Raw genomic sequence first — 13998 nt, forward strand, 5'->3', positions numbered from 1 at the left:
ATGCTGTGAAGTTAGCCACCTCTATTCTTATGAGTCCAAAGTCAGCTTTGGAGACGCTGTTCAAGGTGATTACCTTTGCAGGGGGTGAGGGTGAGATGTGGATTTCCATGGTGATTACTTTATGGTTGGATCTAACCAGGTAGGGGTTGACTACAGTTGTCAAGGAATGGTCCCATATGTTAGTAATCAACACAGGTCAACTATGTTGCTTTCCATACTGGGTGTCAGAATGAGCTGGTCCAGGGCATTGGAACTGATGAATTACAGGAAATGTTGGGCCAGTGTATTGGTGCTTGAGTATATTTCCCAGTTGAAGGAGGGTAGTTGAAGTCTCCTTGTATGACAGTGTTGGGTTGGACATTGATAGATTCCAGGGTGTTGAGGAATGTGGATTGAGAGTCTAGGGACATGGATGGGGACCTATATCAGGCTATGACCTGGATTGCACTATCACTTAATGTCAGTTGTACCTGAAGTATCTCAGATGCATTATTCTGGGATACTAGTCTGGAGGTGTGCATATCCTTTATTAATATGGAGACATCACTGCCTTTGGAGCTGTGGTGCATGTTTTGGGGGTGACAAGTGTGGAATGAGTTATAGCCTGGTAGTGCAGGGGTGCTGTCTGCTGCTGTAAACCAGGTTTCCATTACAGTACAAATGTCAGTGTTCTCCATTTTGAAGAATGCTTTGAGTGGCTGCATCTCAAGACTTAGATGTCTAGTATTGAGCAGCATGACCCTCAAATTGCATATATGTATAGCTGTTACGGTGGTAATTTGATTTGGAACACTGCCTTAAAAGGCACTATATGGGTGGCAAGACACTTAGCCAGTACTTGGAAACCCAGGGGTGACAGATGCAGACCATCTCTGGCATGCCATCGCAGTCTGTCAATCATGTCATCCCAAGCAGATACTGGATTCCCTGAGAACGACAGCAGACACTTAAGCCAATTGTTGAAGTCAATCATTTGCTGTCTGTACTGTGGTATCATTCTGGGTGACAGTAGTATACTGCTCAGGGCTACTGTCATACCTGCCTGGCCCATTAATCTGAGAGCTCCACCATGTCTGTTTGCATGTAGTCCATGGAGGTGCATCTCAGGTCATTCACACACACATGGACAATAACAGAGTGATCCTTGTAGTTGTTGTGGAGTGACCTGACTGTGTGTGTTATGTGTTGGATTCTAGCACCTGATGGACAGCTGACTGTTACCTTCTCCATGTTCAATCTACTGAGTGGGACATCTGTGTGCCTCACTATTGAATCACCTATGATTACTGTATTAAGCAAGGTGGTTAGCCTTAGGGGCTTAGGTTGAGGGGTACACTGTGTAGGTGAGATATGTGTCCTGTGGTTTGTGCTGTGTTGTGATGGCCGAGTGGGTGTCTGTCTTGATGGTCTCTGCTGTTTGGGTAAATGCCTATTGAGTGCCTCTGTGAAGGTGGGTGTGTGTTTTTTGTATGTATGTTAGAACTGTGATAGTGGGTGTTCTGGATGGGGTATGTGTTCCATGTGGTGTGGTGCAGGTGTTGAACCTTCTCCTCTTGACCAGCTAGTCCAGTTTTTCCTGAAAAGTGCATATCTTCCAATTTCATGATATAGAGGTATCTCTCACAAGTCTGAGTGTTAGGAGTTAAGAGGAGAGGACTGTCTGTGTACATGAAGCAATTGCAACAGTGCCTCAAAATGCCCAAGTGCACCAGGTTAGTGGGCAAAAGCACAGAGAGCTGCACTTTAATCATGCCAGGAGGGGTGGTCATAACTACTAAGTACTGGAGCTAATTCTGTGAGGAACAACTACTGCTCATGGCTCTCAGGTGTGCTAGAATAATTGAGACAAAAACCTGTTGAAGTGCAAAGCTATTAGGCTATTTGAAGTGCAGAAGAGAAAGAACTAGCAAGATCTAAGGGAAAAACTGAAGGCAGACTTTCTGACACCTGCAATAGTTTACCTCAGCTGTACAGTTATCAGCACCTTGGACAATTGTTAGCCCAGCAAGCTCAGTAGTGCATGCAATAACTGCATAACACTATAGTACAAATAACTAGATAGGCAGGGCTTCTAATCACAATACTGGCATGTAAGTGTGTGTGTGTGTGTGTGTGTGTGTGTGTGTGTGTGTGTGTGTGTGTGTGTGTGTGTGTGTGTGTGTGTGTCATATACTGTGTGGGTTATACCATTTTGAGTTGTGTACTACCCTGTAAACTTCACATCACCCTACTTTACTAGGCCTGCTGATGTCATTCACCTTAGAAGTACCTTGGGAGTAGGTGAAACCATGTAAGCTCTGTGGCGCATCTAACTGCGTACCACTAATGCAGAAATAACTAGATAGGTAGGGATTCTAATCTCAATACTGACAACTATTTGTGTGGGTTTGTATGAGAATCATATACTGTGTGGGTTATACCATTTTGAGTTGTGTACCACCCTGTAAACTTCCTATCACCCTACTTTACTAGGCCTGCTGATGTTATTCACCTTAGAAGTACCTTGGGACTAGGTGAAATCATGTAAGCTCTGTGGGGCATCTGATAACTGCATAGTACTATAGCAGTAATAATTAGATAGGTGGAGGTTCTAATCTCAATACTGGCAACTGTGTGTGTTTCTTTGAAGATCATATACTGTTTGGCTGTTACAATTTTGATGTGTGTACCATCCATGCCTGTTTACCACCTCCCAATGGCATTACTTTATATAGTGTGTTAATGGGATCTGCCTCACATACAGCATATTAAACCATTGTGCAGGCCATACCAGTCCTCTGTACAGATGTCTATGGAATATCCAGATGTTTGCAACCTATATGTGGTCTGTGTCCCTTAACAATGCCCATGTGTGTGATATTGTTTCCAAATCAGCCACAGTGAGTGTAGTGACACACATGCCAGCATCAGGTATCATACCTGACTGAAACATCATGTTGATACAACGTCTGCTATGCTGTTACTTGTCTAGGCTTGTAGGAGCAATACATGACTCCACATGCTATTTGTGGTGGGTTATCTCACCATCCATGAAGGCATTCAGAACATTATGTGCTGTAAGAGGTAGTGTGTTATGTCCCATGTATATAATCTATGTGGGGAATGTCATCTGCATGTAGTGCTGCAGTGCATCAAAGTGGAAATGTAGATTTACTAATCTGTCTATTGCCAACTGTGTTTGTGTTACTGTGTGCGCATCCCCTTTGTCAGTCCTTACTGTGTGTATGCAAAGGATATACCATTTTGTCTCCCTATTCCACCCGGTGAACTCAGGAATACATACCACAAACCTGTCTTACACAGTATCTTGCATGCCCTCATCAACTGCATCAGGGTTGAGTATATGGGAAAGAAATGGCAGGGTCAGCAGATATGGACAGGTGAATCTGTTGCAGTTAATGTAATGGCTATGCTTGTGATGGACCTGCTAACAGTACTGCAGTAACCTGTTTTGTGGTACTACACAACACTGAGCTGACATGTCTGAAGGTTACCTGTCTGTGATAAGGGGTATGTATGCAAGGTCACACTGTCTGACAATAGTGTCCCACACACACTGCTGCATGCATACACACCTGGTACATGTACATATAAAGCTGTACCTTGCCTATGACACTGTCGGTGTATTCCCACTCTCCCATAGTCCCTCTTGGGAATGTCTGCAGGGCCACAAGCCTGCAGATACACAGACATCTGGAACACAAACAGAATACAGCATGTCAGACTACATTCAGTCAGTGGTACTAACAGCAATAATGCATCCTGGCTAATAAGGTACATACACATGTATGTGTACCCATACCAAATGCAAGCAGACAGCACCTTACATAGTATTACATAGCTACACTGTACTATATTCACCCTGTGGATCAGACCCATATTAGCATGTCCCTGCATTGATGTTATGGATGACAGGTATGTGGCACAGGTATCATCATATGCACAGGGTGTGGTGTGTGTTTGCCAGAGGCCTAGGCTAGGCCATACAGTTGACATCATGTGTGTGTGTTTGGAGGGGTATCCAATAGATGGGTTGTGCAGGGGTGCTGTGTGTGTCTGGAGGTGACCTGCCTGTGATACAGAGGTGTGTGCGTATGTATGCACACAGTCAGGCCATGTGGTTTCCCTACACAGGGGTATGTTGGACAGCTGTGGACCATACATAGCAGGGTGTCCAGTTCACTGTCTCCAGCCATGGACAAGGGAACTGGTCCTGCCAGGGGTATCACTAACACCACCAGTCCCAAGGCCAGATGCAGAAGTGATTTCTGATAGTGACTGCTGTCTGCTGGAATCATGCCCCTGATGAGACCAACCAGGACGATGTGCCCATGGCCTGCACTGGTGTTATGTGGACAGCAGTCCCTTTGGTAGTGCTGGTGTCACTGCCAGTATGGGAGTGTGAAGGTGCATGGCCCTGTAGACTCTCAGCTGTTGTTGATGCTGACCTACGTCCACATGGCCAATGTCCATCTCCCATCACATGCTCTAGCACAGACATGCCATGATTAAGGATTGCCAAGGTCTCACTCCACTGTGTATTCATGACCTCAGTATTTTTACAAGTAGCCTCAATAATCTCATGTATTTCGCCACATAAATCAAGAAGAGTTGCATCCACCACCCTGAGTATTTGTCTGGTGTGGCATTCACTACATGCCTGTGCATCCATTACAGCCCGAAACATGCGTCTGGTAATACCTGCTGTGGCACTTGAAACAGTGGCTTAATGAGCAGCAGTTCTCCTGTGAGCACCCCTGTCCATCCACCTGTTTGTGACCTTGCCTGCACTCTGGCTATGACCAGTGTCTACACTCACACCTTCCATAGTCACCACACTAGCCTGTTCCATGCCACCACTTGCCAACTGTCCATCATTTGTGGCCACTGCTGATGGGGTACGTGTGGTCATTGTCACTGTGTGCGTGGATGGTGTGTACAAGAGTGGGATGCAAACCAATGGCACACATTCAGCCTCTGACAACCCCACCTGTACCTCACTATTCCTATCACCATTGTCAGAGTCTGCAGAGACAATGACATCAGTTTCCAAGCGGGTGGGACCCTGAACCCCATCTCCACCTGTGAGGGGAAAACAACATATGTACATTAATACCTGCACTTTGAGGTTGGCTGGTATACACACACACACACACACACACACACACACACACACACACACACACACACTTACATTTGAGGTGGCAAAAATCTGTTACACAGACCTCACATTACCAAAATGGTGACATGCATGACACATAGCCCTCAACATCATGCATTGCAGCCAGTTTTACTACATATAGCTAACAATATAGAGGTCTGGGATATGTGAGTAGTGTTATTAGGTGATGGCCCTTCCCCAGCACAGACTGTACCCATGTACACATCATTGCTGTTCACCTGTATAGCACAGTGGCAAGTACTACAGCACATATCTCACACCTGTACAGATCCTCACATGATGTGTAAATGTCTGGCTCATATGTTTGCTCTATTTCTCATAACCCCTGTGTTTCTCTGATACATAAGTGGGATGATCTGAGAAGTGACATCACTGATCAATGGCATACATTTGAGTTTCAGACCTCCAAACCAGCAGTAAATGTATGGTCACACAATTTCTGTTACACCAACATCATAAGCTTACAGTGGATATGATAAGTGTACATAACCTTGTTAACATGCCATGTTCTTGCAATATATAAAATGAGACCACAATAATGCATTCAAATATATTACCCACCTGTCATGTGACATATGACCTGTGCAATCCAATCGATAAATAAATATGTTCCATGTAAAATCTTATGAATGAAATATATACAATATGGTGGTTGCATAAGTGTGCACATGCTTAAAATGATACTTTGTTGAAGCACCTTGTAAGTGACTTACAGCATTCACTCTTCCCGGGAAGGTGTCTATCAGCATGCCACATCCTGACTTGGCATTATTTAGCCACTCTTCCTAGCAAAGGTCCCCCAACTCTGACAGATTGCAGGGGCAGCTCATGTTCACAGCCCTCATCAGGTCACACTGGGGATTTGCTATCTGATTTTGGTCTAGGATCTGGCTGGGCCAATCAATAACCATGAGTGTGTTCAGGTGGAGCCATTCTTAGGTTGCTTTTTATGTATGCTTTGGATCTTTATCGTGTTGAAGGCTGACACCCCTCCCCATCCTCAATATTCTTGCAGATGCCTGATGGATGTGGCCAGATGTGAGTATTATTTTGAACTGTTCATAATTCCCACCACTGTGACTACAGGCCCAGTTCTGGCTTTAGAACAGCATCCCCACAGCAGGCCAATGCTACCAGTGTGATTCACCATGGGGATGGTGGTCTTCAGGTGAAGAGAGGTGTTGCTTGTGCACCACACATACCTTTTGCTATTGTGGCTGTGAGGTCGATCCATAGTCTCATTACACCATAACACACTTTCACACATGCCTTTGGGAGACTTGATGTGCTATATTGCAAGTTGTATCCAACCCCGGATGTTTTTTGGTGTGGCAAAATGCTACCATCTTCTGACCCTGCCCCATAGGCCAGACTTATGCAGAACATAGGAAATTGTTCTCACATGTAGTACACAACAACAGTACTTGCAAGAGATTCCTGCAACTCCCTCATTGTTGCTGTATGTTTCCTGGCAGCTTCTCTGACCAGGTTTGGACATGTCTTTTCATCAGTTTTGCAAGGACGTCAGATTCTTTTCAACAGCACTGTTGTCCCATATTCAATCCACCTTTTGATGACTGTTTCCACTGTGTTCCATGGTCTATGCAATGCTGTATAATGTTGTTGTACCCTACTCCTGAGTGATACCTTTCAAATATGAGATCCCTTTGCTGCTTTGTAAGGTGGCTACAAGCCATGGCTCTTGCTGTTGCAGGCAACTGAGCAAATCTCATGAATATCCTACTTGGACAGTGGACTGTTATTTGGTGTTACCCAAAGTGCCTTTACTTGATGGCAGGTGTGTACCCAAGCAGGTTGAATGCTGTCAGTAAATCACAAGCTGCTGCAGTGAAATATTATTTGAAGGGTGTGCACACATATGCATCCAGGTTATTGTAAGGTTTGTATACTCCATATTTATGCCCAACAGATTGGTTGGTTTTACAACTGAATTGTTCATTTTTTGGGTCACATTAAAGGTTGGAAAAGGTGTGGACTAACATATTGTGGTCTCAATTTGTATATATCACACACACACCTGGCATCTTAACAGGGGTGTGTACACTGTTTATATCCACAGTATGAGAGTAATGTTTCACACATGTCCCTACCTTAGGCCATTTGTCCCCCCATTTTGCTGGTCTCTGTCCAGAAGTCTTGCATTGACAGGTTGTGAGATATGCTACAGGAATGTTAAATTCTCTTCAGATAGGCCCCTGTGGTGACCACTGTGATGCAATGCAGTTAACCCCACCACAAGTGAACAATCACATGAAGCAATATGGCTATGAGTGACAGTTGTGTGCATGGTAAATTGCATGCCCTTCACATGCCTGGGGTATTGGCAAACCACAACAGAACAATTCCATACTCACCAGCTTCAGGCTGCTGTACCACATGCAGACCAGAGGAACCTAGATAGTTGTGGGAGAGAGGTATTGTCAGCAGACTCACATGTGGCATTGGTACAGGATGGATGCAGCATGTCTGCACTTTCACAGTACAACCCCCAATACTACACAATTTGCTATCCTTCACCATAGCTGTGCACTTCTGTGCATTAGAAAAACCCATCCACAACTGCAATCTGACCTGACACATGCATGTAGATACTCTACAGACACAGGTATGTCTGCTACACTAGTCTCATTATCTCCACTGGGGCTCTACCTGAACACTCCTAGTCCATTATCTACATTTGGCAGCAGTATGTACAGAACCTGCACATTACTTTGAATACCAGTAGCCACCACTCACAATCACACCATACCCCTGTAATCTATCAGCACAGTATCAGCTTGCATTGCAGTCCTGGTCCTAATGTGTCATATTCCCCTCAATGAGGACCAGTTAATTGTATATTATACAATTCTTCCTGTAAAACGTGCACGCTGATTGGCCAGCCCAACCAGCGTGCCCGTTGTAAATCCCTCAATATACTAACGGAAAAAGGTCCGGTCGCCCGGACTTTTTCAGTTAGTATAAAACACTGTCTTGCTATGTTAAAAGAGTTTAACATAGCGACACAGGTTTAAAAAAAGCAACGCAGATCTCCGTTGCTTTTTTAAAGCTGTCTAGCGACACAGTGTGTAAAAAGCAAGGAGATCTTGCGATCTCCGTTGCTTTTTTTTTTAAACCTGTTCGCTATATTAAATGGGTTTAACATAGCGAGACAGCTTTAAAATAAGTAACGGAGATCTCCTGCTTATTTTAGCTGTCTCGCCATGTTAAACCCATTTAACATAGCGAACAGTAAAAAGCAATGGAGATCTTGCATTCTCCGTTGCTTTTGCCCACAACTCTGATGTACTGCGTAGGCATGCACAGTACATCAGAACTGCATGAATACCAGACAGCCGGAAGGGCAGCAAGAGGCATTATACAATGCCATTATTTAAGAAAAGTAATTATTTCTTTTCTTAAATAATGTCATTATAATAACTCACTTCTGGGTGTGGGTAATGTGGGATTTAACCACGGTTGTCTTTGTTTGGTCCCTCGGGCTTCGCCCTCGGGACCAAACCACGCCAACCGTGGTTAAATCCCACATTACCCACACCCAGGCGTGGGTTATTGCTATAATCCTCTATTCCCCATTCAGGTCTCTGTAGAGGGATGACATTGGCCATCTTCCATGTGGATGGGGTGTGGATGGTGCTGAGGCTTGGTGTCACTACAGTTTGTAATGGTGCTGGGAGCACATGCCTGATTTCATGTAGGATGCGGACAGGGATGTTATCATGTCCCATGGATACTTATGTTTGTTGCCTTTCAGTAGGCAATATGTACCTCCTCACTGGTGATGTGTGGAGGGGTGCGGGTGCTGTGTATATCCACCTATAGTGATGCTGAGCCAAGGAGGGTGATGTTTGCCCTAACCCTATCTGTTGCAGGATGGCTATAGCTATGTTGTATGTGTATGTGGTCTGACTGACCACCATTAGAGGTTGGGTTTTTTTGTTGCCTCTGAGATTGCAGACATATGGGAAGATGGCCTTGTGAATGGCCTTGGTGGATGTCTTCAATTTGTACTCATAGTTAGCCTTAAAGTAATCCACCTGCAACCTTATATGTTTGTTCAGACAATGGCTGACTTGATATCAGGTTGGTGCCAGCTCCTACTTTGCCCTGTACAGCCAATATAGGGGCCAAGTCTGTGGTTTGTGTATTGCTGCTGTCCAGCAAAGGGAATTACTCTAGTTTTCTTTCGAGTATAGATGCCTTGTTAAACAAGTTAAAAACTAATAAAAACAAAAAATTAGTTAGGGACAGGGCAGTGTACTCATCTAGTCAGGCTTACCCTAATTTAACTATTAGACTTCCAGTTTCTAAGGATGCAGAAGCTAATGAGGCTTCCATCATGCCTGAAACAGAGCAAACATTTAGTACAGGTGAAGAAGCTGAGCTTCCTTCTACCTCTGCTACGCAAGGAGTGAGAAGAAGCAACAGATTAAAGGGTACTTCAAAAGTGTATAACAATAATAGATTTCAAAAAACAATGGGGGGGCCTGGACAACAAAATCAAGGCCAAGCCACAGCCATTAAAGGGAATGTTTTTTTAGGGAACAACCAGAGGAAACAAGGGACGGCTACGAACCGGAGGAAATAAGGATAGAGAATAGTACCCTAGGAAGACCTAGAACTCCCCCACAAGTACCTACCATTTATACCAACCTTAAAAAAGATTTTACTATCTATAATTTTTCTACTTTAGAACTAGATGTAGACTCTGTCGAACTACTAGCACTTGGATACACTTTTATCCCTAGTACATATGGAAATTTAGCAAAAACTCTTATTGACTTGAAATGTTACATACGTAAGTTGAATTTGAGAATGTTACTTAACAATGAGACCACAATAGATTATAATAAACTAAGGTTACCTAGTGTATTTAACCCTCCCATCCAACCCAATCTACTGCTTTTTGAGCAGATGTGTGAAATTGACATAAGACACCTTTTCACTGTTTCTAAAACAAGTATGGGCTCCAGAAACATGAATATTTCTGACGAACAACGCCACTGGTTAAATAGCTTGCGTTGTTTACCGGTTAGGTTTCTAAAGCCAGACAAGGGGGGTGGTTTGGTGGTCTTTGACGACTCCCAATACAAGGAGAAAATGCTTGAGATTCTTACATCCCAGGCTTATGAAGTTTCCTCTTTAAATGAGGTCAATGTAACTCAAGGCCGTATTAGGGGATACTTTCGTGATCTTTTCCTTGCAGGCAAAATTGATTTAGATACATACAACTATATTGATATTATTACACCAAAGTTGCCTGTTATGTTTGGAATACCAAAGATACACAAAGACCATAAAAACCCCCCCATGAGGGCATTAATAGACGGTAGGTCTTCTATGACCTACCCCTGTTCGAAATTAATAGACAACATTTTATCAAAATATGTGAAAAAAATTTCCACAATCTGCAAGGACTCTTGGTCCTTTCTCCGTGACATCAACAGTATTGACTTCAACCCTGAGTTGAACTTCTTAACTGTTGATGTCGCGGATTTATACACATCCATTCCACATGATGAAGCAGTGGAATGGTTACAACTTTTGATGGAAAGTTTAAACGCACCACAGGAGGAGATATACATAATTACTGAGCTTTTAAGCATAGTACTGTCTTCTAACTTTTTTGTATTTGACCAGAAATATTATCTACAGAAATGTGGAATAGCCATGGGCTCGCCCTGTGGGGCGAGCGTAGCTAATTTGTTTGTAGCCTTTTGGGAAAAGCAGTTTATTCTATCCAATGAATCTATAATGCAGAACATAAAATACTACACTAGATTCTTGGATGATATATTTATCCTGTTTAAAGGAACTGAATCGGAGGCACAGTCTTTTGTTGATTACATAAACAACACTACGGATTGGTTAAAATTTACATTTAATTTCTCCACTGTTGAAACAGACTATTTAGATGTGAGACTAACGAAAGACTTCACTGAAGGAGTATATTCTTCAAAGATTTTTAGGAAGCCAACATACTGCAACTCCTTCCTGCACTACACTAGCTTACATCCACCCAAACAGAAAAAATCCATAGTTAAGGGTCAGCTTGTTCGTGCAGGAAGGATGTGTAGTACTTTAATTGACTTTAGAACTGAGTGTCAGTTCCTTAAGGATCTATTTTTAAACCGAGGTTATCCTATTGAGCTTCTAAATGACCTCATTTTAGAGGTTGACTCTAAGAGAGTTAGTGGTATATACAAACCTTTGTTGAATCAGTGTATTGATGCCCATTTTCCTACTGCTAACCAATCAACAAATCAAAATGGTTCTACTACCTGTAGGAATTTTTCTTTGAGTTTCATTACTCAATACAATCTAAATTCTAATGATATTTGGGAAATATTTTTAAAAAACTGGCCATTGGTCATTAATTCAGTTAACCTTATTGAGAAGTTAGGGGAACGTCCTTTTGTTATATACAGAAGAAGTAATAATTTAAAAGAAATATTGCAACGAACATCACATTCCCATATCACAGCAAGGACTAGGGGCTCATTTAAATGTGGCCATTGTAATATGTGTAAAGTTATAATGACAGGTAACTCTTTCTTTGTTAGAAATATAAGGTACCAGATAAACCATAGGATATCTTGCGAATCTAAATCGGTGGTCTACATTGCTTTGTGCAACTGTTGCCCATCTTTTTATATAGGAAAAACGAATCGCAAATTAAAAGAAAGAGTTTACCAACACCTTTACGCAATAAAAAAACCACTGCTGGAGAACGCTTTAGCAAAACATGTACATAACAACCCAGGGCACTCATTCAGATTTATGGGTATTGACCAGGTACCTTTTAACATTAGGGGTGGTCCTGTTGAAACCATTCTTGAGTGTACTGAATTAGCTTGGCAGTTGAATCTAGATGCATTTAGACCTGTTGGCCTTAATGAGAATTGCAATATTTCATGTATATTGAAGCTGAAAAGTTATTTTAGGTAAATGTTTCAGACTTCTTCTTTAAGAACAGTATGTTACTGACTTCTTGTGTAGTAATACTGATAGGTTCTTTTGAAAATTGGTTTTATACTACTAATAGTAATACTTTTACAATACACAATGAATGTATTTTCAATTTTAGTACAAACAGTTTTGGATAAGTACTTATTTCGGTTTGCTTTTAATTATGTAAAATTTTTTTAATTATGTAATTGTTTTCAATTAAGCTCACATGATTAGGTTTGCTTTGTCACTTCCTCTATGAGAGTATTTAAATGTTTTTGTTAGCTGTTTCCATTTGTATTTTCTTCTGATGAAGCTGAGGCAGGAGCCACGGCGAAAACGCTATTTTTTAAGAATAAAAACTTTTGCGTTTAAGAAGCTACTTTGAATTCTCAATTCCTTTGGTTAGAGTTGGCTTTCCGGCTACAAGGTTGCTGTTTTCCAGTTTCTTGCACCAGTTTGTTTGCTTTTTTACTACCGAATTACTCTAGTTTGGTGGAGGCAGGTTTTACAAGTAAGGTATTGCTGAGTCCACAGAGCTATGTAGGTTTTATATAGCTGTTTGTAGTAGGCATGGACACAAAGTCATAACACAGTTGGACACCACTCCAATTTCAAACTGATAATCATACTTATTGTAGTACCCATGGCTGTGTCAGGGCAATGCAACAACCAGTAGCTGTAGAAATGTCACTCTGTTGGATGCACAGTAACTAAGATTACATATGTGTACAACATGTACAGATTCTTTAACTAACATTTTGCATCCCATGTTTGTTGTTATGAGGTGCCAGATACACCTACTCATAGTGACATGTGCACAGGTAATACCTGATATACCTTTCTGTTCTATGTCAGTATGGTACACTGTATGCACACTCTTGCTGCCCAGTCATTCCTCTCAACCCATTAGAGCAGGATATCTGTAGGACGCCATACATACACGGGGATAATGAGACAAAACTAGTTACACGTCTTAATATTTCTGAAACACACTTGAGTCATTCATTAGCACAGTAGCCTTTGCACTGACAGGCATACTCTGGAAGATGTACAACACTCATATGGCAGGAAGAGAGGAGAAAGGCTAGGAGTGTGGTAGTGAGGGTAAGAACTGTTAATGTTGGCAGTATGACTGCTATAGGGACAGAGCTAGCTGATATGATGGCCAGGGGAAGGTTGATATATTGTGTGTGCAAGAGACCAAATGGAAGGGGAGTACAGCTAGGTGTATGGGAGGCAGGTCACAATTATGCTATCATGGTGTGGATGGGAGGAGAAAAGGGGTAGGCATTCTCCTGAAGGAACAGTATGCCAAGAGTGTTTTTGCAGGATGACATGAGTGTCTGATAGAGTGATGTTTATGAAGCTGGAACTGATGGTATAATGATGACTGTTGTTAGTTCATATGCTACACAAGTTGTTTGTATGATGGATGAGAAAGAGAAATGTGAAGTCAGTTGGATGATGTGGTGATGACTGTGCCCAAAGGTGACAGAGTTGTGATTGCAGCAGATTTCAATGGGCATGTTCATAAAGGGAACAGAGGGGATGCGGAAGTGATGGGTATGTATGGTGTTAAGCAAAGGAATGCAGATGGTGAGATGGTAGTGGATTTGCAAAAAGGATGGACATGGCTGTGGTGACTATGTACTATAACATGTGGAAGGAGCACAGGGTGACATACAAGAGTGGAAGAAGATGCACACAAGTGGAATATATCCAATGTAGGAGGGGCAGTTTGAAGAAGATTGGAGACTGTAAAGTGGTGACAGGGGAAGGTGCATTTAGGCAGCATAGAATGTTGTTCCGTAAGATGACGTTGGTGATCAAGAAGAGGAGTGTGT

This window comes from Protopterus annectens, chromosome 3.part1 (genome assembly GCF_019279795.1).
Source record: "Protopterus annectens isolate FY-2018-M chromosome 3.part1, PAN1.0, whole genome shotgun sequence".
NCBI lineage: Eukaryota > Metazoa > Chordata > Ceratodontiformes > Protopteridae > Protopterus > Protopterus annectens.